The sequence below is a fragment of the Solea senegalensis genome, linkage group LG13 (assembly GCF_019176455.1).
Source record: "Solea senegalensis isolate Sse05_10M linkage group LG13, IFAPA_SoseM_1, whole genome shotgun sequence".
Taxonomy (NCBI): Eukaryota; Metazoa; Chordata; class Actinopteri; order Pleuronectiformes; family Soleidae; genus Solea; species Solea senegalensis.
Genome location: NC_058033.1, coordinates 12,126,282 through 12,152,811, shown reverse-complemented (window position 1 = coordinate 12,152,811; position 26,530 = coordinate 12,126,282). Strand labels below are relative to the sequence as shown.

The 26,530-nt window shown below is 42.1% G+C and overlaps 1 protein-coding gene across 7 annotated transcripts in view; it reads right to left on the bottom strand.

Annotated features, from left to right (window-relative positions):
* The window catches only part of auts2a (activator of transcription and developmental regulator AUTS2 a), a 266,406-nt gene that overhangs the window by 35,232 nt on the left and 204,644 nt on the right, over window positions 1–26,530 (bottom strand). The gene's annotated exons all lie outside the window — the stretch shown is intronic.

Sequence of the window (26,530 nt, the reverse complement as noted above, 5' to 3'; positions counted from 1 at the left end):
TTTAGGAGAAAAAGATGTGAAATTAAACATCTCAACAGGTTGCTAGAGGACACCACCCGCACATCTGCACATGGAGGAAAACAGATACATTACTAATAAGTACATTTAAGAATTGCTGTCGTTTTGGATTCATCTTGGGCCAGATGATGGTCCACGTGTGATGTCAAGCACTTATAATTTGATAGTGCGCTTCTATTTTCTTGAGATTTCTATAACCTTAATGACAGGGATATTTAAATTAAGCGTGCACTGACAGCCCAGTGATCTGCACACTCGTGTTTTTTAAACCGATGCAGTCAGTCTGTTATTAGAGCTGCAGGAGCAGCAACGTGTTGTTGACATTATTCAAACAGAACAGAGCAGATGGACAGCAAACCTACACCAGGGTTAAATTATTGTGACAACAAAACGCTGTAATGCATCTGCATCAATTGTCTGGTGAGAAATGTAAACAATGAAAGCTGCAGAATAAATGACAGCATCAGAGGTGCAATGACAAAGGCCACTCAGAGACTCTGCCATAAATAAATATTACATTAGAAACCAGTCAGAACCAGCGCGCATACCTTTTATGTGGCAAGGTTAGAGAGAAAACAAATAAGTCTGCTTATTACTTTCTCGGTCTGGTAAATATGGCCTCGCTTCACATTCTGCTTTTCAAATCATGTAATCCACACAAGAGTCGGCGAAGTCTACTCCTTTAACATCGAGGACTGCCATGCGGAGGCACGAGAAGCCTTTCTTTCCAAGAAAGAAAAAAAAATCCAAAGCCGCTCACAAAGCTACTGCGCCTTTTGGACAAAGGGAACCATGTGTCTCGCCACGGAGACGGAGCTTCTGTAACCTCACTGAAGCGATGGGAAGGGAAAAAAAATCCACCCTTCTTCCCTCGCTCGAGACACAATATGTTATTAACACGTATATATTCTCCTGTCAGAAATATCCGTGCGAGGAAACAAACGGGATCCGGCAGCGTTTGTGTGTCGGTGCGCAGAAAGGGGCTGCGTCCGACGGAGCAAACCAATCCAACAAAGCGCACAGACAGTTTCCTCTGTAGAGACAGAGACGAGGGCAGATCACAGAAGCAGTGAGCAAAGAATCACAAGGTAGAAGCCCGGGGTCTCCGAAGCCAGGCTGCTGCGCTCTCTCTGACGGATCCTGATCATTGGCACAGAAGAGCCTCTCCCCATCCAGGCTGCGGACAAACTCCCATTCATCCAGCGACTGACTGACTGACTGACTGCCCGAGTACTCCTGCTGCTGCTGCTGCTGCTGCCTCCACGCGTGGGTCCTCCCACTTCCTGATCCGCAGACGGACCTGGAGTCAACCTTCGGCCGTGCTCATTCACAAGACAAACACTGGCGTTTTTGGCCTCCCGAAAAGCTTTGAGGTCACAGAGGCGCACATTAGCGCGTTTACCCTTTGCGTAAATGGCGCGCAAAAGGGAAGAGGGCAGCGCACCAGAGCTAGATAAGGAAGCAGCGCGAGAAAGAGAGAGAGGGAGAGAGAGAGAAGAGAAATGATGGAAGGAAGGAGGGAGGGAGGGCAGCAGAGGGAGAAAGATATTCTTTCTCTCACTCTACTGAGTGAGGTGATGTCAGCCGCTAATGAATTCCCCAGTAGGGTGCTGCTACCGTGAGGGGAGGAAAAACAAAACGCTCCTTTATAAACAGCAGGCACCTCCTCGCAGCCCACAGGCTCTGTCTTCCTGTTGGATCAACTCCCACTGCACTGGCCTGAAGGGAGGTCAGCCGCTAATATAAAAAGCAGTTAAAGTCATTCAGCCTTCAGTTAGAACTCTGAGCTCTGCATGGCCCACCCTGACAGACCTACAACTTAACGAGCTTCCACTCCAACACTACAGACATAAATCACAACGACCAAGTTTCTAATTATGTGTTAAATTTACCAAGCCCTGGGAGGCTTTTTTTTCATAGCTTGCCCGCCCAGGGTCACAACAAAACAGCCTCACTGGAACTGGCAGATTTTCACATCATGCTTCCAGCCTTTTTCTTTGTTGGTGCCACAGTGCATCCATTTAGAGGGGATCACACAGATTATAGATGGCACACTATCCTGTTAGGAATCACACTTAATACCTGAAAGTAATATTTACCTGAGAGGCAACAGCACTCGACCCTTTCCCACTTCAATCCCTCATAGTCAGCAGGTTCACATAATGTACTGCACAAACTGCACTTTTGTAATACACGCAGACATCATGAATTTCTCAAAGACGTACTAACACGCCCTGATAATGCAGTTGGGGGTCAAATTACTGTATTGCATGTGTGTGCTCTGTGAATGCTCTACAGAGAAATCATAGAAGAAGTTGGTACATACAAGAATAAGACAAGAACAACGTGCTGAAATCCTGACTGGTGCATTTCTGGAATGAAAAGGATAGCAGATTTATGTTATCTTAAAGAATGAAACAGGCCACCAGCTATTTGTTTAGGTCTGTAGGTCAACCGTATAAACACCTAATGCTGACAAGCTGAAAGGAGGCAGGAACACATGGTGCTGCAGTGGCTGGCATCGTTGCCTCACAGAAAGTAGTATTCTGCCCAGGGTTAATTGGACACTCTAAAGCAGGGGTGTCAAACTCAAATGACCTGGGGGCCCATGAGCATCAAGTCTGGTCAAGCAGGGGCCGACATAGAGGAAAAAAAGTGCTATTTAGTGGCCGGTGGGCAATATGATATTCATTATGATATTAGACAGAATTGCAAAGTAAAAGTGCTTGTTGTGATATAAAATGATTCACAATTTTTCAAAACATATTTATGATGCACAAAAATGGAGAATTAAATAGAAAATTTAACAAATAATGACGAGAATAATTGTGATTAAAACAGCTTAAATATATGTAATTTCATGTTGAGTGTAATACATTTACTAAAGCAATGATTACAACCAAATGTCTTATTACTATTATAAAAATGTTGCCGGCAAATACATTTAGTCTTATATTCTGTCTCTATTCCATCACTTCGCACAGAGGTGGGCGGGCTGCATGTAATTGATTGGAGGGCCACATGTGGCCCCCGGGCCACCAGTTTGACCCATGAGCTCTAAAGTGACCATAGGTGTAAAACCCCTTTTCCACTAGAGTGACACGCCTCGCCTCGGTACATGGTTATTTTGCGTTTCTATTAGCGATAGTACCTGGTACCTGTTATTAGTACCTGCTCTGACGAGGTTGATACTGATACTGCGTGACAGTTTCATGCAGTCGTGCAGTAATGACCCCGCCCACATTGTAATGGAAAATCAACAAAACCGTGTAGAGGTGAGTTGAGGCGAGCTTAGCCCATGCAGTGGGAACATAAGTGTTATTCACGTCTCTATATGTTGGCCCTGTGATGGACTGGCAGCTTGTCCAGGGTGTACCCTGCCTTTCGCCTTTCTATGTCATCAAGGATTGGCTCCTACTCCCCCTGCAACCCCCTGCATGCATGAAAAGAGGCATAATGCCACCTAGCGTAGTGGAGGCGGACAAACTTTATTCAATTAATCGAATCCCCGCTGGTGCTTGTATAGGAGAAGTAGTCCAATTAAATGGCCCAGTCAACCACAGCTTGACTTAACTGTGCATGAAAACGTACTGACTGAGTGACTCCTGATGCTGGACCTTCCTGGAGAATCCTCTTAAAAGTGCAAACTCTTGCATTCTGTGGCTTGTCTAATGAGCATTAACCCACTGGCTGGGAGGTCAACAGATCTGCAATGGACTCACATCGCAAAGTATTTCCTCACCCGCTCAGCCCAAACAACCACAGAGCAGAAAACAGACTTAGCTCATAGCTGAGATACTAATCCATCCCTTGGTAACAAAGAGACACAGGGTTTGTCAGCCGGTTGCGACCGGGCCGTACAAACATGAAGTCATGGAAAATGGGATACACAGTCGAGAGTGGCAAAGTAAATCCTTGCAGATTAGAGTGGACACAACTTCACGTCCCACCAAACTGCAGTCACATGCTCAGTCTGGGTTTAGTTGCCAAAGATGATTTATCCATATATACCACAAAGCTGTTCATGATGGCAAAAAGAACTAAGAATGTGAAGTACCATCAGGGGGTGGCAAGGACTGGCCTCACATGGCTGGTTGAAGTCCAACCACTTGGTTCAGCTACAGAGGATAAAGGCTGTGGTCACAAAGGGCCTGGGAGAAAGAGCAGCCTACTCGACCACGTGTTCACCATGCCGGAGGCTCCTGCTATGTGTCTTTGCGTGTTTCCCAGATGTACGCATTGTGCACCGGACCACTTCAGCTAATGAAATAATTAACCTCTCCCTTACAGTTCTGCATAGGCTGTGGGAAAACATCTTTGATAACGACAGGGAAATTATTCAGCTGTACACCACCACAGTTCAGTACGACAGAAACAGAAAATCATGTCTTAAATTAGTTGCAAATGTACTGTAAGTGTGGGAACATGTAATTAGATCTCAAGAATTCCTATGTTTGAAGCGGTGATTGTGATGAAACATCAAGAGCTTATTGTGGTTTGGCTTCAAACGCATGACATGGCGGGCTTCAAGATATGTATTTATACAACTCCCACTGACAGAAAATGGCTACCAGTCATTTTCACAGGCCTGTGCAGCTGCAGCAGCATCAGCAGCAGCAGCATCAGCAGCAGCAGCATCAGCAGCAGCAGCAGCAGCAGCAGCAGCAGCAGCAGCAATGTCGCTGCTCTCTATTTTAAATGGCCATTATCAGATTTGAGAGGGACCACAAGTCTGTGATTACAGCCACACTGCCAAACAATCAGCGTCCAGATCTCTCACCGCACATTATTTTTAATTCAAATGAAACGCTGACGGAGACGAACATGCGCGTACAAAATGAGAACCCCACACAGTTTCACGGTGGAAAAAACATCATCCTTACTGGTGAATGAAGCACTGAGATCAAACACAACGTCTGCATGTATGCTATGTATCTCAGTAATTGCTGTCTGGGCACGTAAAGTTCCGTCTAAAGAGCATCAGCTTCACACTGACATTTTTTCATCTTTTATTCTTCTTTTTTTTGGACACTGATTTTCCACTTCAAAGAGACCAGAGGCATGTTTGCCGCCACCCCCCCAACCCACAAGCATGGTTTCATTTGACAGGAACTCTCTCCTAGATTACAATCACAGGGGACCGGCTCGCCTTTTTGAGCCTTCCTGCCATTATGCCAAATCTACCCTCATTTAAAATATTACTGATAAGTGTAACATGAGTGTTGACAATGGAACAGGTAAAAAGCTTTTATTACATTTGCCTGCTGACTACAATAATCTCTACCTTTGCGTTACAGGGGCTAAAAACCTTTCATGTATTCAAACCAGGACTGGATGAAGAGGTGCAGAGAAATATTTAGAATTTTCTTAATGGCATTCAGTGCTGTTTTTATCAGCAGATTCACTACACAATGATACCTTGATAAAGGGTAACCAAATAAAACTAGACTGTACTTTTTGACCTGTCATTACAGGAGAAATGGCACAACAGTCAGACATTGACAGTCTGACACTCACTTCATGCAGCAGGTGGCCAGGTGTGTTTTCTTACACAGCTGCAGGTGTAAACAGGGAGCAGCTGCTCCATGTGTTTGTTTAGGTTGAACACACATGAGGATATTTTCAATCATAACATGTTTTTAAGTGGAAGGCTACGGACCTGATAAAAGATGGAACGACACACTCAGTGTTTAAACAGTTTTTAGTTGTGATGGGGACTTGTGATGTCACAGAATCTCCTGGGATCAAGCATGACTTCAGAGTAGAAACAAACATGGAGGCAGACTGTCAGCATCACCAGCTGGTGAGACAGTTACAGTACCTGATCAGCTAGCTGTCATTGGCAACTTAATACTGACGAGGCGAAGAAATTAGAAAGATTAGTACAAGTTAACAACACTTTTCATTCACAGCTGGCAGTGGAGAAAGTTGATAGACCTTTTTTAAATGAGATAAAACAGAGGAAGACCATTCTTACTTTGTTAATTGTCTAAATTGTTTTAGCTGTGGTTCAAATGTAATAATCTTGTTGGAATTTAAATAATGTTGGATTAAAAAGAGAACCGTTATTCCTAGTGTTGAAAACGAAGGGGCGGGAACTAGATCCGACCAACCTTGTTGCTTTGGATCTGAATTGTTTAAATGCTGCAGTGCACATCTTAGAACCGTGAAATATTTTTAATTACAGTCACATAAACCCTTATGCTTGGATTTGCCTAAATCTTTTGCCCCAGCCTTTTGAAGGCAAGTGGGGGGATGGATCCCCGCCCCCCCTCTTTTTTAAAAATTAGTTTTATTATTTTTTGTCTGCAGTCATTACATCCGACCTTATCTCTCTGAGTCCTGCACTGGGTTGTCAATGACAACTGACTCTAATCTCTACCCCAACAAGAAGCACTGACAAGCCCTTTCTTCCCAATTCCTCAGACATGTAGCCAGACATAAATGAATCTGTCACTCATTGCTAGTATTAATGTGGAGATGACACACGGCTATGCAGGCAAACACACACTCATGGACAAAGACAAATGCACCCAGCGTTAAGAACATTACTACAAACTGGGACGACATAGCAAGTATAAAAAGCCTTTGCAAAAGCTGACTGTCTGCAACAATTATATACCCTGACAGAAAATGTAAGGATTTGGGTATTGTGTTAAACCTGTACATAACAACGCCCCCAAAATAATCTGTATTTTGCATTGTAACACACTTATTTCAGCTAGTGCTTGACATAGTGAATATATAAAAGTCTAACTGGCGTTCTGGGAACATTTAGGAAGACTGATGGATGCAGGGTGCAAATGTCTATCTGATCCGGTGATGATAGCTTTGTAGATTCTTTGTGATATAATAAAACGTCTTGAGCCAAGAGATAGGGAGCTCACATCATATGTCAGCTGGGGAAGCAGCAGAAAAAGTATTTCCTCTGGTTGTTAAAAGCCTGTAGAGTCTTGCGTTATCTCCCTGTGGTCTCTGAAAGCAGGCCGAGGCTGTACAAGTTCAAGATAAACAACCTGATCGATGGCAGACATTATCTGTATCTGGTAGGCAATAATCAGATCCAGTTGACATTGCCGACACAGAAAGGACTGGCCCGTCAACGGGAAGAAACCTACTTCACTGGCCATCAGTGTAATGTCACTGCCATGGGACACACTCTGGAAAACAATGCAGAAGAGAAAATTGGTTTAACCTTCCCGGTATCAAAAGCTTTGGTTACCTCCCTAATGCATCCTCCACCTCCAGCACACACACACACACACACACACACCCTTAACGCTACTCTATGCTCAGTCACAAGAGAAATAGGAGACCCTTTTGCCTAAATTACAGACATTGCCGTGGAATGTGGGCTGTGGGCTGAGATGCCATGGATAATTTCAGACCAGTCAATCACTCCCTCCCTCTCTAACTGAAAGGAGCATATGCTGCCCGCCTCAAAACACACGTGCACACACATACGCATACATATATGGAGAGAGAGGGAAAAACATCATGCATGATTTACCTTTAACATTTTCATTTAATGTCAGAAAAATTACTAATTCTCAAATGCAAGCTAAATCATTGTAAAGGACAAATCTGCGTCCATATTTATAAACCGTTTACATCCTTGGTTTAATGGACGGAAAAATGAAATGCCTCAGTTTTGAAAACAAGGGAATGAGCATTTGAAAGAGAAATCTGAATTCTAACGTCTCAATGCTGGAGTACGGAACTTTTATACAGAAATGAACATCCGTTACATTCAAGCCCGTGCCAAATGAGTTCAAACAATGGTGATTAAGCCTGTGAGCAAGTAAATCCCTCAACAAATAATAGTGGTGCAGTTTTAATTCTGGTGACTGAGGTGACATTCTTGCACAGCACACTGGTTTGCCATAGCTCAAGAGCTGAGGAAATAGGTTACAGTATCTATGTTGAAGGATTACAAAAACAGAGACTGAGGGTGAGGACAAACATGGATTAGTGTGGGCTTTGCTGGTTGGAAATCACTGAAAGTAGAGAAGGAACTGAGAGAAGATAGGTATGGCGTTTGTTTTTCACATTTCACAATGTAGCAGAATATTGTCTGGTCATTCACTCACTGTGGATTATTTCTCCCTCTACGTTCTCACATGAGCTCGCTCAGGCATCATTCAGAGATAAGACTAGGATGTCCAGAGTGACAGAGGGACATATACAGTCCCTCCAGAGAATCCCCATAGCTCAATGCACGTCTGACAATGTCACCATACTGCTCTATGTCGCTGTATTTAACAGTGTTTGTGTAAATAAGGCCTCATACTTTCTGTTTTAAGTATCCACATTAAGTTGTGTACACACTTTGGTCACATATTCATGAAAACAGTTCACATGTCATCCTAAAATCTGGGTGTGCATCTGTCTGGTGTTTCATGCATGCATACCTGATTCAAGATTCTTTTCTATTCCAATTCATTGACCTTGAGTCTGCGTCTTTGTAAGTTTAGACTGCCTGCTTACTCTGCGAAGGAGATTCTGTATAACATAGTTCCTCTTCCTGCCACAGCCCTCAAATCCTGCACTGCAGTTCTCAAAGGCTGTGATGTTTACTGACACGTCAACAACATGCCGTTGTTAAGATATCAGCATGTATTTCTATAGCACTACTTGCTGCTTGTCATACAAAGTCATAGAGTTTCGATTATCATCATTATACATATGACTTATTCAGTGAAACGTCATTAGATGAGAGTGACAATAAAGGGAAACGACTCCTTTATTTGAAGCCAGTGTTTTCTCTGAAGCTCTACAGTGGAGCCACGTTCCAGTCAGAACTATTCCTAACAGATAACTCGCTGCATGATGAACCTCTGGTTTTCATTTTTCTCCCTCATCTGCATGTCTTTATATTTGTGCAGACCCACTAGACCTCTATACAGAAAAGTGGCGCTGGAGCCCCCTCAGACGCATCAACTTAATACTAACCAAGAGTAACTGCACAAGGGGGGATATTTTCCCTTTTTCTCTCTTTCTTTCTTCTTAGCAGTGCAATGGGAGCAAGGAAACGAGGGGAGGTGGGGGAATAAAGGAGGAGGAACCTAAACAGGAAGGGAGCATATCAGGAAATGAAACAGAATGACATGACGAGAGACAGATACTGATAGATGGAGGGGAATAAGGAGCCGAACAGGGAGGTAAATATGAAGAGGGTAGGTGGTGAGAAACACCCTGCTGTGTTTCAAGAAGAAACAACTACAGAAAAGCACTGAGGAAGTCACTACTAAGGTGATGTATTAAAACCTGTCTGACCCTCTGTAGACCCCTTGAGCAATTTAGCCAGCTAATACGGTCTGAGGGATTACCTCTAACACGCCTCGTCAACACCATTCTGTCAGGCACCGACGGAGACAGCCCCAGTCAACCCCCACACACTCCCACCCAAACACACACCCTCTACACTCCACTTCAACAAACCTCTCCAAGGCTCTTTCTCTGCTCAACAGCTCCAGAGTGGGGGCCTGATGATAGGCTCTCTAGGGGGACGCAAGTTGGACCACGGACATCAAAAGGCAGCAGAGTGACAGACAGCAGGGAGGTCTCTGCCATTCCTCCACCGACCTTTACTCTTTTCTCTTTCTGTCTCTGTCCTTCTCTCGCTCCATCTTATCCCAGGCCCCCACTGGCCATTGAGTGGTTTGTCATTGCATTTTTCAAATCCTGAGCTAAATACAGTTGTTGTTCTGTCTTTAGTTGTCTCCCTGCAGGGGGTGAATTATGGTAAGGAAAGACGTGGGAAGTTCGGGCCCCTTTGAGGAGGGAAAAAATTGAGGGAGATGAGCTGTGACCTGTCTTAATGAAGTTGGAGCCAGAATGCTGATGGTGTGTTTTTTTTGTATTTAAGTTTATATTGTGTTCCCTCATGCTGCGTTCATGCCACAAGCAAAAAATGGAAAATGTCACTTTTTATGTGTCCGAATGAGCATTTCAGCTCTGATGGAATCTACATCTTCACACTCCCCTACAGTTGTTTAATTAGAAAGACCAATGGTGCCAAGTAACAACAAGGTTTTCTGCACCTGAATAGAGCTTTGTTTTAATGAGAGTAAACGGGGGACGTTCGGATCAAAGAAGGTTCTGTGTGTGTGACGTGACAGTGTTTCTAACACGTCCACTGAGACAGTCCTGTGTAGAACTTGGGAACTGCGTATGTCTCTACGCGAGTGTGTGTATGCAGACTCATCTGTGAATCCCTTCGTTTTCCCTGGTGGCAATATTATAGTGGAAAAGTGAGCTGGTGGTTTATGACCTACATGTGGAGCTGGTTGTGGGCCACAGACTGGGGCCATGACTGGACTGCAGGGGGTCTGTCTGTTGATAGGAATGGCGGGCCTCTTCTACTTTGAAGCCCTGTATATTTAAATATTTCATGACCCCTTCATCTACAGCCCCTTTTATCGGATTTATGCTCTGGCTTGTGGCTGCCTTTCATTAATAGCACAGTGCGAGGAGTTAGTGTTGATCTAATGCCCCCATCAGCGAGACAGATGTGAGGGAGCCTCTCCTGTACCCGAGTTCTTTTGGCATATCTGGAAGAAGATCTCGTTAAACGCTAGTAACAATTACACCAATTACTGATAAGCCTAAGTGTGTCAAAGCCACAACATGATGTTTACAATGATTAGCATGCAGCATTATCAGCAGTGATGGTAATCAACGTTAGTGCCTGCTGCTTCACAGGAACACAGGCCTCTTAATCCGTCATTATTGATAAAAAGGTCACTGGCTGAAAACAGACCTGAGCGTAGCTGTCATGTTTGACACGAGCTCAAGCTGCTGCTGCTGCTTAGCTTCCTTTGAAGTAAAGCAGGTTTGACAGTATCATTTGCAAAATGAACTGCACAATGACACCAAACGAAAGAGCATCGCAGCTTGCCACACGTGTTCGTTCTTGTCAAAGACATCATAGAGTCACACTAAGCCCACAAAGCATTCATGATGCGGCACTTGCAGGAAATCATTTCGGGTATCGAATCTGCATACTGTATAACCAAGGTCTGTTTCAGTCAGTGAAGTGCAGCACAATGTGAGCTAGTAGATTTCCACAAGGGCGCGTGCTGTCATGGCACAAGGCACTAGTCTGGAAATGTCTCTGAGGCTGCTAACCGGGACATAAGGCCCCACTTGTCTGCTCGCAATAGAGATGCCTTTGAGAGCGGCCTGTATCTGCCTGTGGGACACATTCCACGCTTTCCTCCACAAACTCTGTGCCGCCGTCAGGCTCTGGGTCCTAAATGTACACATTGTGAGGCTGCCCCACTGGCAGCCTGACAGCAGCACATTCACCAAGGAGTTATTTGAGTGGACCCAAGCTCTCAGGGCACACATAGAGTGTGTTCTCTCTCTGAAAGTGTGTATGACGCTATGTAAATGATTTTGGTGTCCGTGTTAATGTAATTGTGTTCACTGATCCACCTTCACGTTTGCTTTTGCTATTAAAGTGATACCAGGAAAGTGTTAGTAGCCTGGTGTCAGTAGGTCCCACAGGGGATCAATTAGTGTCACAGTCCAGCCCGGCAACAGCGAGTGCTAAACCCAATCATCAGTGTCAGTGTCAACCCGGGCTTACCACGTTCTGTGTTTACTAACACTGAGCTTCATCTGGATGATCTGGGACAGGCTGCTGCCTGATTCTTCCTCACTGACACACACACTCACACATATATACTGTACATTAACAATACTTCAGAGTCCATAGTGATCACAGTTTTATTTGAACACCCGTTTAACACCAACATGAAATTGATGTAACTATACACTTCAGTTTGTAAGTGAAATGACACAGTATAGTGTTTGTACACACATTTCTCAGATTATTATTTTAATTGAATCGAGCTACTAAATAAGTGAAATCGTAAAAGTAAGAACTGCATTAGAAGCTAAGATTTCAAATGTATTTGTATAATATAATATATATTTAAGTCAGTTGTAAGGTGAAATAGTAAACTTAAAACAGATTTGTTGGCTTTGTTTTCCTTTACTGTCTCTGATAAGTCTTCTCTGATGCCCACATTGTAATGTCATAATCAGCTGGCCCTGAGTAAGTCATTAAGAGTAAGGTCGAGTCAAGTCAATTTTATTTATACCGCTGAACATCAAGGCTTTACAGTCTGTACCCTCAAATCGAATGAGTAAAAACTCTCTGACCGGGGATATTAGTGTAACATCTTTCAGGCATGTTCAATGGAGTCCAGGCCCTCACTTCACTGAAGCCTCTGGTGAGCAGGGGAATCTAACAGGTCCACGGAAGCCTGCAAACACCTGTCATCCACGAATGCTCCAGGGCAGGACAGGAACAAGTGACACTGGCCATGCATTCACACATGGAAAGGCTCACGTATTCACACATAACTTTAAAATGTAAAATACTGTTTTAAATTGTACTATTTTAAGCTGAAGTCAGCATATTTTAGATTATAATAACAACACAGTTAACATGTGATCACTGTAACAAAGGTGATTGCACCTGTCATTTTCAGTTAAGGCTACTTAGATACAACAACAACTTTGTAAAGTAAAAACTATGCTGAATATTATATGTATGATATACTGTATGTGTGCCTTGGGTAAATGCAATTCCCAGTTTCATAATGCAACATTTTTAAACATTTTCTTAAAGTGTGTGCACTGTTCTTTGAAATGCTGTCACTCTTCCACTCTCTCTCTTTGTCACACAAAGACACTGACCCGCTGCCGTGGCTTTTGGCTGCACCAGGTGAAGTCCAGTTACAATATCCACAAAGGTTTCACTGTCTTTAGATTTCTCAGCAGGAAGGGAGACATTGGTTTAACATTGGACCCTGTTCTGTGCAGCAGGCGTGTAGAAGAGTCTAATAATAATCTGGAGACACCCCAAAGTAAATTTCCCACCAAGTTTGGTAAAAATGTATCCATGAGTAATTGTGCAGCTGTAGGAACACAACAGCCTATCCAAAAACAGTATTTGCTGAAAACAATTGTCTGTGAACATCTGTCCACAGATTTGTGCAAATGGCATCACCCAATCCCAGGAGGATTTAATCTGTCATCAAGAGCTATACCCCACTAATGAGGTGAGAACGGATTTTTGTTGCTGCTAGTTCTTAAAAATTAACATGTCATTATAATAATATCAATCAAATCTTCTTTTTACCAAATGAATTTGCCTTGTTCTTCTCTGGACTGGAATGTGTAATTACATAACAGTTATTGACCAAGGGTATATATATACTGTATATATATATATATATATATATATATATAAATATATACGTACATATATATTATATGGGATGTATTGACTAGCATGTTTACATGTAGAGCCATATACAATAGTGATCAGCATAATGTGTAGCATGGAATTGATACACAAACACTATGTGTGAAAACAGACATGCAATTAATCACACCACTGGCAGCACACAAACACACACATCATCACTGCCTGCAGGGGGTGTCCTCCTGAGACCCCCGAGGTGACAGATGTGTCAAAACAACATATTGGTTTCACTCGCTTTGCTGTGGTGTTGCTTTGTTCCTTATTTAGCCTAAAAAAAACACAACGAAACATTGGACCTGATTTGCTCTGCATATTGCTGATACATTTTTCACGAGTTACTCCGAAAACACCATGTTCCTCGACATTAAAAAGCAATTTAGCACTCCCAGGATTAAAAGCGCATGTTAAATTGAAGGCTTCAGTTGGCGCAGGCATGAAAAATTGAGTGGCTCCTTATATTAACCAGACTGAACGCTACACACAACATTTAGATATACGAAATGGAATCTTTTAGCATTACTAATTCATCCGAGGGAAAGCTGTGGTTGTGCACAACTCCACCGTTACCCTGCTGAATATAAACTGGATGGCAACTGAAGCGTGCGCTTTGTCTTGTAAAATGCATGAATGCCAGGTGGACGTCTATCTGCAGAGATTGTTAAATCGAACCAAAATTCATCAGTTTTCTCCAATTTCAGTTAAGCACTGCTTCTCTTCTTCCCTGAGATGAGCTGCGAACTGTCCTTCAACCCTAATTTTATAAAATGTACATACCTTTCATACTTGCTGACACAAAAAGGAAATGTAAACCACCATCTAATATGAAAATCAGTGATCTCTTTTCAGCCTGATTTTAAACCACAGCAGGGTGAGACCTTTGTACAAACTGGTTAAAAATGAATGAGGGGCCTGTGGGAAAATGCAGACTAGACACACTCGTTTGAGTTGGCACTGATTCCAAAATGCCTTCTAGTGTTTCCTCTCACTACACAGAGAAAACGATGGAAGAGAGCAGATAAAAAGAGCTGGATGAACAGTCATTTCCTGGACCGTGGCCCCACTTAAACATAATGATGGATGCTAATGATGCCCATAATTACCATTTCTAAAATGGTGATAATTACAATTCTTTTATAGCTCTTTATCCGCAACCAATCTTGATAATGACTGTTGGAGGTCAAACACTAACAATCAGTCAGTGTTTGACCTTTGAAAGCTCCAGCATAACAAATAAAGCTCTCCAGGACGAGATGAGCATCTTACTTCAGATTACTCTTCCCCATTTTTCTAAAACCATGAACATACTGTTAAACCTACATGAACGGTTTTTGGTGGCATAAAAGATAAAGCAAATCTGACTTCAGTAGTTAGCTGGAAGCAACTTGCTTGAGTTAAGTTTGACTTCAAATTTAGACATTTTGGCTTATTTACAGACACAGAACAACAGTAGCATACATATGCATTAGTTGTATTATGGCCATCACATGAAATTAAGTCAACAATGATTTTGACCACAGCCTTTTCAATGAGACTGAATTCAAAAATAAACTAAACAGAAAGATGCTACCATTCCCTGAAGGTTTGCTCGTATTAACTAACATTAAAACACTTCTACAACATAACAGAACAGATTTTCGAAATAGACTGCCCATATGTTCAAGACTTGAATTGGAATGACAGTATCTTTTCATCCATGAGACCATGTGACAAATTAAAAAGAATCGACGCTAGTTATAATATCGAACTGCTGTGATGGCGGCCTGGTTCCCCTGTCACATGGCATAGATTATGCTTGTGTTACACCAAATGCCTGATAATGTAATCAAGCAGCTTTGAATCTTAATGATTCTCCAGTATCTGCTGTAATGAGGGAAAAATGAAACCATTCCCTCACTGTCTGACTAAACCCCTTTTGATGAGACCTTTATTGCAGACACACAGGCAAAGAGCATTTAAAATAAACTCAATCACCTTTAGCCATGAGCCAAACAGCTTTTATTTGGACCTGTGGCACCACGTATGGGTGTCTAAGCCTAGGTTTGATCAAACACCTTACAAGTCCTGTATAGCTGCAGGTAAGATGTGTAAGATGTCCATTGGTGTCACCTGAGAAAGATGATAAAGTGATTTTGCTGGCAGCTACAGCGGTAAGATTAGCATTTGTAATATAATGATTTCCTCATGAGAAGTATGTCTACTGTGTGCACTGAAGAAATAGTAAATAACCAGTATGTCAACTCATCTAATATTCCACACTCAAGTGTTGATCTTTCTCAGCAAATCACTGGAGATGTACCTCAAACTACCAGCTCCAGGCTTAAATAATAATAATAATAATGATGATCATGACACAGATCTGTGCATCCAACCAACATCACTATATTTGTCAAGTTCCAGTATTCTTCCCCTCATTAGTTCAACATTTTCTGTTGCATGAGTGCACTGTCCTTCCAAAGCAAACACACACTTAATTACATGAACCACAGATAAAAATTATTGACCTGATCTCTCGTTTGCACCACTCTGGAAATACATATGTGCATATTATGGATAGAAATTGGCAGAGCAGATGTTACTCATTGGACCATCTTTGTCCCTGAAACTCCATATCTCAGCAGTGATGGCTCCTCTCTTCAGTTAAAGAGACAAAACTTACACACGCACACATTTAATATACAATAACAATAGTTCAGACTTGTAGGTTGCTGTACAGAGTAAAGAAAAATAAAACAAAAAGCATAGAAGATAAGCTAAATAAATGAATCAGAAATATAAAACATTTCCGTTTGACTGCAAATGCTATAAAGCAATAGCAAATGAACTTAGAGGTCCTTTAATACTAGCAGAGTATTCAAACATATCAATCGTATAAGCTCTAAATGGCTCGACAGTAAAGCTAGAGGTTTAATCACTCTGTCAATCTGTATGGCTAAATCACAAAATAGAGACAAAGCAAAATAGTGCTTTCAAATACAATAGTTTTAATAGCCACTGATGAACAGATGAACAGTAGTGGCTTAGATGAAACATCTAAGCCACTACTGTTCATTTAACGGCGTTCCTCTTTGCCACTGTTGAGTACCACTCCAATGGTACTCAACAGTGGCCAAAAGCATCAAGAGGCGAGAGCTTATATCAGCCACAGAAAAAAACTGCAAATAAATAAAAGCCCAGCCAAGGACGAGGTGATGAAGACAACAAGAAGCACACCGAAAGGTGCTTTTGCTTATACACAAAATGGAATCAATTTTCCATTTGAAGGGATGACAAAATGATTGGAACAGAGACATCAATGCTTACAATAAATCAGCAACGGAACACAGCTACTGTGATATTTCCAACTTCCACATATCCTTTCCTGACACACAGACACTTATTTACACCGACGGTCTATGTAGAAAACTCATGTGCACAAGAGGAGAACATGCAAACTCCACACGGACAGGCTCTCAGTTAGTCTGGGTCCTGGAATCTTGGTCTTTTTGCTGTAGGGCAACAGTGCTAGCCACTACATCGCCGTGTGGTCGTAAAAAGCACAATATTTTTCCCAATTAAGAGAACTGTGGAAGGTGTGGCTTTGCATTGCTTTGCAGGCAGCTGTTGGGGATAGGGGAGATAAAGAGGTGGGAGTCTCACATTGTTGGAGCTTGAAATAATGATGACAAAATCCAGGAAGAAATGAATTGATTAGCACTTTCAGGTATAAGAAGGAACCTGGATGCGTACCAAACGACTGTGGAGAGGGAAGGTGCGACAGAGCTCCTAATTGCAGGAACTGCACCTAGAGATTTGATGATTTGTGACATCTTTTCCGGTACTCTCTGTTAACACTAATACCTGTTAATTAACTGTGGCAAGGATGCCAGAGAGGAGAGAGCAACATAGGGAAAACACACAAACACACACACACACACACACACAGGCACGTCCTTGCATGTTCTCAGATTAAAAGGAAAAAGCATCTCTAGGGATGTATACGATGGAGTGAAGATGTTGTGAAGGTCAGAGTGCTTGATGTTGCTGTAATACTAATGTGCACAATGGAGCCAATAGAGCCCGCTCATAAGTGCAAGAAATAACAGTGATGCTGTTGTTGTTTTCAGATTCTGACTGTGTAAATCTGTTAGCCCTAATTGGTCCATGAAGACAGAAAACAAAGTCAATGTTCCGTTCCAAGGCCAGCTTCAATTTCCAAAGCAGATGTTCACAGATGTTGTTTTTGTCATCGGAAGCGTCAGCATCTGCAGTCGAGCTCTTTAGTAAAATGACAAGGGAACGCCTGTGTTCAGTGCTACGCTCATTAAAAGCCTGGTGTGGCCTCTCTCCCCTGTGTGACTGCAGGTAGAGGGTTTTGGGAGACATCCACACCTGGGAACATCACTGACAAGCACAGACCCGGTGCAATGTCATTCTGAAAGCTAGGTGGTGATTAATGATAAAACAAACAGCCTTAAAATAAACAGCCTTTTGAGTGTGAGTGCTTGATAATTTGATCTCATGTTGGTGAATAAACACAAATCAGTTGGTATTTTCACAAAAATCTAATGAAGTCTGCAACAGTCGACACGTGGGCAGCTGTTATGCCAGTGAACTGCTCTAAATTCCACCAACGTAATGTATCATCACCGCTAGACACAAGTGTATCATGATTTATTCCCCACTGTTAATTAACTATTGAAATTAATCTTCGCCGATCGTATTTCCTGTTAATACAACAGTAACAAATAGCATTATTTGACTATTTTAGCTGAAAGATTAATAAAGGTTAAAGGTATACTGTCTTCTTTCATTCTCACTCCACACCTCAAACAACATTCTCGTAACAGTAAAGGCCTCTCAATTCTGTCTGCACTCCGTTTACATAGGACATTTAGAAGAAATGAATGTAGTCTTCTAAAACTTCTGTTTTGAAGCCCACAGATTTGTTCATATTCGACAACACTAGCTCTGAATCAAACTGGTGTCCACTCATATTTGCTATGCTTTATCATCCATTTTTTTGTAAAGACTGACATCATGTTCTATTGAAGAAGCCGTGAAACTAGTCATTGATTAGGGGTTAATGGTTGTTAAAATTACAAATTAAATGAATAGTGGGCTCATTTTTCCATGGACTTCCACTCAAACCAGCAGAGTCGCCCCCTAGTAAATAATTGCTACTTCCGTTCTACTTCCACTGTCAATAGGAACATTTTAACATAAATCCATCCAGGTTAAAAAGATCCCACATAATATCCACTCATTTTAGTGTGAAAGAGGCTTTATACTAAACAAATCTTGCTACATTAGCTTTACTTATTTTCATCCATCTGACTGAAACTTGTGAAGCAATCAGAATGTGCAGTGATGTTGTTTAAGGCGGATTCTCGCCATATCTGAACAGCTGTCATGTTTCATGAACCCAGAGATGCCCTCGCCTGGAGAGTCAGAGCTGTCTTGACAAACAAACACGGCTCCACTGTTATTACTGTGTTTCCATCCCTCCTTCAGTGCTTAAAGCTCTGGTGACAGCTACACAAAGAGACATGAAGAGTGTGGCCCTGGGAGTAGATAAACAAAGAATGCCATCGCATGTCACTCCTGCTTGGAATGATGCACTGGCTGGAAATTGAGGGATTGCTGGGAGGTGCACAAGTGCGCGTGCACACACACACACACACACACACACACACATGCACGCACAAGCGCGCACACACACGCGAGTCTCCAGTAATAGCATTTAATTTGTCCCTGACATGTCCCGGTCAAGCCATCGCCTTTAGATGTCCTGTGTTAAATACCTCGGGCCAACGAGGTTATACATTGTGATGTGCACATTCGCATTTTCTTCAAGTTCTCTACAGTCTATTAAGCTCTGGGATACAGTGTGGCCGAGAGAGAGAGGGAGAATGCTGTCAGACGGCAAACAGACAGACAAGCTGGCAAGTCGCTCATTGTTATTTTAGCGGGGCCTCAGAGTGTGCTTGTCACTGCAAAAAGCCTCAGTGAAGGACATGGAAGATCACACTGCTGTCTGCTCATCAGAGAAGGGAACACTGTTTGTTTTGTTTGGTCCTGTGGTACCGCACTTCTCTCATACTTCAAGGCAAGACCCTGGAGCACTGTTCGAGCTGCACAGGTGGGCAGCAATTTTGCTTCCCATGTTTCAATTTGACAACGCAAGCACTCCAGGGCCTTCGAAATTTGCAAATACTGTCAGTATTTCACCAACAAAAGCAGATAGGCCACGTGATGAATGGAAACACGTCTATATTCAGAACGCAAGGTCCTTAAAGTTTACAACTCACAGAAGAAAAAAAAACTTTTCAAAGGAATGCTGCGCGTGACAGTTGTGTTTACCGAAACTATAATATCCTTAAAACAAGATTATGACAGGCCTTTCTACTGGAGTGTGATCTGGAGTGTTTGTACACAGAGCGGAACGACTTGCTGGCATGTGTCGCTTTCATTTTTAAGATCCAGCTGTCGTTTTGACAGATGAGTGCTACTGTTAAAGTGCCAACCAAGGAGCTCAGAGAGATGGGAAGATTACGCCTTACAGTAGCAATTAAACAATGTTTAATGAAGATAGGCTACAGCTATCCGCCTCTCTGGGCTTTTGACAAGGTGCTCTAATTTGAAAAGGGAGTTGTCGAGTCTAACAAAAACAACTGGTGTGTAAAAATACTCAATTTTATACACCTAAAAAGATGTTAACTTCTTGACACCTGTTTTTTTTGTCTTATCATTTGTAACTAATAGCACATTTGTGAGAACGTTATCAGTTTAAACATTTCAGTGCTTCTGCCAATGTAATGTTATATTGATCTACACAACATCGCCTCTAGCTGCACTCCAGGAAACATTCCAAAGACACCTCTTTTGAGAGACTCCAAAGTACGTGAAGAATAACACTGGCTGTCTCTCCCCGGTTTTTCTCCCAGGCTATGTCTTTCAAGAGTGAAGGACAACTGTGACAAAACCAAAGCGAAGGGCCAGATGTGCTCTCATTGTTCAAAATCTGAAAAAAGTCCAAGGTAAGAAATCTGAAGAGGGCCTGTGTCTGAGGCGAGGGCTTTTCAAGTCAGCCTCGCTCTGTCATCTGTAGCCCTTCTCTTCCTTTCATAATGTGTATGGTGTGACCTCTCAGTAAGGAGAGTGACCCGAGTTTTACTTATAGGCCTGACACCCACTGATAGACGACTAACCCTTGAAAGGTCAGGGCAGGCGAGACAGGGAACACCTGCTACCCAACAGAACTAACACTTCCCCGGGTGCTCGGACGAATTCTGGGAGCATGGATCAAGTTATTGTGGATGGGAGGGAACACCGGTGAGCAAAACAAAGTTGTTGTCAATCAAAAAAAAGTTGAAAGCAGCAGTTTGGAAGGAAAGCACAAAGATGGAAATTCCTTTACTGAGCCAGGAGGAGATAAACCTGGGCGGGGTCACTGAGGTTAACTGAGCAGCACAGTCTGGTACACTTCCAGTAGTTTTTGTGATCTAATCTTGCTATATTAATATTTATGTTGGAAAGGTTAAATAGGAAGGCAGAAATATTTGTGAAGCTCTTACGTGCAAATGTAGAAATCCATTTGTTGATTCAACTACGATAAGACATTTTGTTTTTATGAACTGAAGAAGCTAATGTTGACCTACATTAGCTCCTTAAGCCAGGCTGGATCATCACATCACTCAGCAGTATCTGGTCACCCATGGTTCAGTGCTCTACCCATGTCACTGGAGCATACAGGCTGCAGGCTTTGAAACATTCTTTGGTTTAAGTGCAACAATGTCCAAATGTTGGCTACACACAAAGCCAGCAAGACCGAACTAAAACTACAAACAAAATGAATGGATGATGTACTACACCAGTAATAATCTGTGTTCCTGTTTGAACAAAAGGGAACTCAGGAAAACACCACAAGCTTAAAAGGAAAAGCCACACATTCCATGATAACATGCCAGCTTATATCTGGCTCAGTGCAGGCACAAGTTTCTAATCTTCAAAAAGCCAGTTTTATAAGTGTATAATGAGTGAGACCACAATAGAAAAACAAACCATTTATCTTTCTCCCCTGGAGAGTAAGTGGAACCATATGGGCAGTGTGGAGCCAGAAACCAACATCTGGGCAACATGGGAGAATCAAAGCCAAGTGGTGCTATGGATCCCAGTGAACCACAGCAACCTTTGCCTGCCCTCTCAGAACTTAACTCAATGGAAAAACAGGTTGGAACCATGTTTGGTGAGTGTCTGAGTTTCCCCTCGCTTTTTTTCCAGGATAATTGCTAATCAAAAGGGGACCGTCAGCAAAGCTCCGAGCACGGTCCACAGCCGTAATCACTGGCAGCTGGGAGTTTGACTTACATAAAACCAGCTGAAATGGACCACAGCAGACACTTTTTTAATATTAGGTGGAGGTCAAATACAGTGTCATCATGAGAGGGATTTGCATTACAGTATGATTTACCTCTACACAGCTACAGTGGGAAGTAAAAATCTGTTCATTGGTTTCTGATGCATGTCTTGACTCATAATAGGTAAATCTCAATTGAATGGCCTTTTGCTGGTCTACATTATCCATCCAACAACAAAGAGACATTCTTATCAGACTGTACAGGCTGACGTTGAGATGCTGAATCACCTGAGGGCAAATTATTTTATATGGGGATTGAACGTTTAAGCCACTCTCCTCGCTCTCGTGCTTGTTCCTCCCTTGGATCACATTCAGCCACCAAACAACCGTGAGGAAAGTTGCTAAGGGGACAGTAAAAAATAAAATTAAAAAAACTTTTACAAGATCACCTCATATGCTTATTAACTTACAAACACTACCTTGCCATGGAAAGGTTCAGGTGCAGTTTATGATCCATGATTACTGGGTGGATAGTGAGATGAATGGGCACAAAGGAGAGACTGTGCATGCCCCGGAGGTACAATCATGTATTTTAATGCTCAACAAAGATGAGGTTGAGCACTGAGTATACTTGTCCTCTGGAAGGCATGAGGGGTGGGGCCACCTCCCTCATGTCCAATCACATTATGCCAGAAGGGTTGTGGCCATGCTAATTTATTCCTGAGTGGTCCTTGGGGAGATTGTCTAGTCATAAAGACCCTGTCAACCCCTCCGTTCAGTGGGCACAGCAGTCCGTAGGCAGAGACTCCCTGGAGATGTCAGCCCTGCAGGCATATTCTAGAATTTGAGAGAGCAATAATGCCACTGTCAGCTGTCTGGGCACCTTATGGGCTTGAGCCCACTGCAGAGAGGGTAGGAAAAGCAGTGTGACATGATTTGGCACATGACATAATCCATGTTCAGGTGGGGATAAACCTGCAAATGGAGGATGGATACCCTGCTCTGCCCTTCCATTTCTGCTTTTCTCTATGCTGACTGTGTAATAGCCCCTACACAGTTGTAGGTCCCCATCCTGGGAAAGAGATGGTTCCTCATTAGAGTAGCCCTGGGAGGGAGCTGCCGGCTTGTCAATACAGAGCCATGAAGCAGGCAGCCAGCTACCTCCATTCAGCTGCACTAGAGTAATGCCAAATAAACTGACTGCTGAGAGCCTATGAGACACACAAGCAACCACTTTATCTTCTTCATTAAAACCAGTTTAGAGAGGAAGTGGGGAAGAAAAAAAAAAGCATTTTCCTTGAAAGTCTCGAGAACAGACGGAACAAAATTAATTGCACCATTAGGTCCCCAATAGACAATACTGGTGTGGTTTTCCTTCACAGATGCATGTGCCTACACATTGCTCTTAAAAAGGCAATTATGGAACCATTTTCTATAAAAATAAAGCTTGATTTAATGGGCAATAAACACATTACTCCAGAGGACCAGACGTGTTTTTCCCCCCGACAATTTTATATTGTGTAGGCTTTTGTGTCTCTGAACATGGCTAATGTTCTCTGAGAATAGAACTGACAAAAAATGATTTATAGTTGAAGAAAACAACGATAGTGAAACGATGTGCTTGGTTTGAAACCAATTGTTAATGAACAAGACGTCATCGGAACAGAAGCCAACGTGCACAACAACTAAGTCAGCAGATTGGCTTGTGAAAGCAATGACTTTGCCTGTTATTTTTCACTTCACAATCATGTAACTTGTTTGCCTTTTGGCGAGTAATTAATTGGATTTCATCTAATGACTAATTGGTACTAATGTATCTCGTATGAGATCTATACATGAGTGCTGTGCTGTATGTATGCATGATCCCCTGCACAATACTGAATCTACTCCACCCTGAGTGAGCCGTTTTAATTAGGTGCTTACTAATGGGAGAGGCCAAAGGTAAGGCATTTTTTTTTTTATAAGTAAGTGCCCATACGAGGAATTTGACTCTGTTTTTCTCCACTTAAAACGGATAAAGAAGACACAATAAGGACAATGAACGGATAATTACAGTAACATAGGAATGAGACAGGGGCTAATTCAATGACTAGTAGATTTTTTTTAACCACTTTGTTCAATGCTGAGCAAAAATGCAGTGGCAGAGCACTGACTATATATATATGTATATATATATATATGTATGTATATCTATATATACACATATATATATGCTCATTTTTTGCTATATCCACATGGCTTTGTTTTTATTTTAAAAGCATCAACTCTGCTCTGGATATGCTTGCCAAAGTTTGAAAACGGGTCTATTTTATTTCAAAAACTCGGAGACTGGGGTTAAGTGTGGATTGAGGGGTGACCTTCAGCAGTGTCATTATACACAAGATAACAGGTGGGCTGTATGGAGGGTATTGCATCACTCGCAAAGGAAACCTATGAATTATGTTGATGAACGGACGCCTCTGATTGGAGCTTAGTGTCCTGATGCCTTGCCAAAAATACAGCTTATCTTCTTCCCCAATCCTACATATCCACATATAAGCCATACACACCCTGACCACAATCCCAGCATGTTATCTGAGGGGAACTGAGTCATACTGAAAGATTAAGGAGACGTGGGTTGGGGAGGGTGCCTCCGGTGGTGTATGTGCATGGGGGGTGGGCCTGCTGGGCACAGTGGTATTGTAAGCCCCTGCAGAGGAGAGCTCAGCTTGAGCTCTACATCTCACTGCCTCACACCAACCCCCACCGTCTTTTGAGAGTGGATATGGTTTGTAACACAACGTGTGTGCGCACACACACACACAAAATCCTGTTTAAATGTATGTGGAAGACACCCAGAGAAGAGCCAGGAGTCACAGGGGAAGCTGAAGACACACTTCAGTATCTGTGCCTGTTGTGGTTGTTGTGTCAACAATTTCACTTTCTTTGAGAGCACTGTTTGTGATTTATAGCCAACAGCACAACAGAAATATAAAACACAGCTGTATTGATTTTTTTTACTGTCTATGTGCGTCATAACTTTTTCCCAGTTCCACACAAATTGTAAAAATTAATACAAACTGTAAAGTGACTTCGATTTGAACCCTACTGTCCCTTGTTATTGCTTGCTGTTTTTTTCATGAGCAACCCCACTGGCAGCCTAAACTAAAAAAGCATTTGGGGAATCATAAAAGACGCCATTGTAATGGATTTTGGCCACAGATTTGTCCTCCCCCCCTGCTTAAGCCAGACTTGGGGAAATAGAACAATTATGAAAATATTTCAAGGGCTTTTCTTTGGCTGTTTTAGAAAGGTAGTTTCACGAGACAGTATGTCTTTGGGAGTAAAATAGCTGCATTCCTCATTTGTGTTTGTTGTCTGTTTGTCCCTCTATCCCTCCCTCCTTCTCTTCCTCTCCTCTCCACTCTGAATCCCTCCAATGGCCTGGTGCTCTCCTTTAATGAGAAGCTGGAAATGACAGCTTTAATCACCGCCTGTGGCCACAGCAAAGGGCCTGTTAATGATAGAAAAGAACAGAGGGCCATTTGCATCAATCAGTTCTAAATCACTTTTTATGATAATGCAGTAGAGAGGGAGGAGAGGCTACCCAGATGACTCCTGCATGATGATGATGATGATGATGAGGATGAGACATGGAGCTTTCTTAAAGGGATAGAACAAGCCAAGTCTGCTCCAACAGTGTAACCTGACATGGTACATGCATTCCGACAAATGACCCATATTTATGTTTAGATAATGATTATTAAAAAGATCAATACAATAATGCATTTGCCCACTATTTTCCTGCCAGGTCAGCATGTTCTTAATGTCTACATGCTTCCAAAAATTTGAGATAGCGCTGACTGTATGCACTGAAAGTATGCTGGGAAAGCTTTAACTGTGCACAGTGTACATACAGCGTTCTGCGTCAAGTGCATCTCTTTGACATTATCTTGTTGTTCAGTCTAACAAAGGGACTCGTCCTCCTTTTGTCTGAATGGCCACACAAATGATTGTTCTGGTGTGCATGTGGAAAATATGCACGTACACATACCCTTGTTTGTAGTATGTGTAGAAGAACATGTGTATCCATAGTCTACAACTGCATTTGAGTAACACATCAACACTTTAGGATGTAGCCCTGCTGTGAGTTTAGAGATTCAAATCAATTTTATCTGGCAAAATGATTGTGTCAGGGAAACATTAGTAATTTACAGCTTAAACTCTGGTAGACGATCTAAAAGCCAAAAGAAACAACATCTAATCTTTTTTGGAGGGGGAAATCTTTCGTAGTCATCAAGTTGGATTATTCTAATGCTTACATGTACATTTATTTGTTGTGATTTCTGTTATCCACTTGGTCTTTTATTTGACTTAATCGCAATGGAATTTTTCCCCTGGTTGCAAAGACTAAAACTTAGCTAAGAAGAAAAATATTGAGGTTTTTGGAAAAAAAGGTGGAAAAAAAGGTTTCCATGTTGACATATATATCTATTATTTAAGTGTGTGCAGTAAATTATTTATTAATTATGTCTTATTCGAGAAAATCAGACTTAAAATTCTCTATTGACAAGCACTTCACATACTATTACAATAAGTAAAATACCCATTGCATTTTATTTTTCATTCAGTCAAGAAGCTATCTACTGTTTAATTACGAGTGATGTGACATTCTCTGTTTCCATAATTAATTCAGAAGTGCTCTGATTAAATGCAATCAATTCAATTGTTAACACAGCAGGGGTTCCTGTACAAAAATCATCTGAGGAAGTGTAATGAACGCAATCAGATGACATCATGTCTCATTTGCATACAAGTAAAATAAAAAAAAGAAGCCTAATTAAACCATATGTTTCTTCTGTATGTGCAAATAGACATTCAAATGTTAACATTGATCTTTGTGTCATTAAGCACAG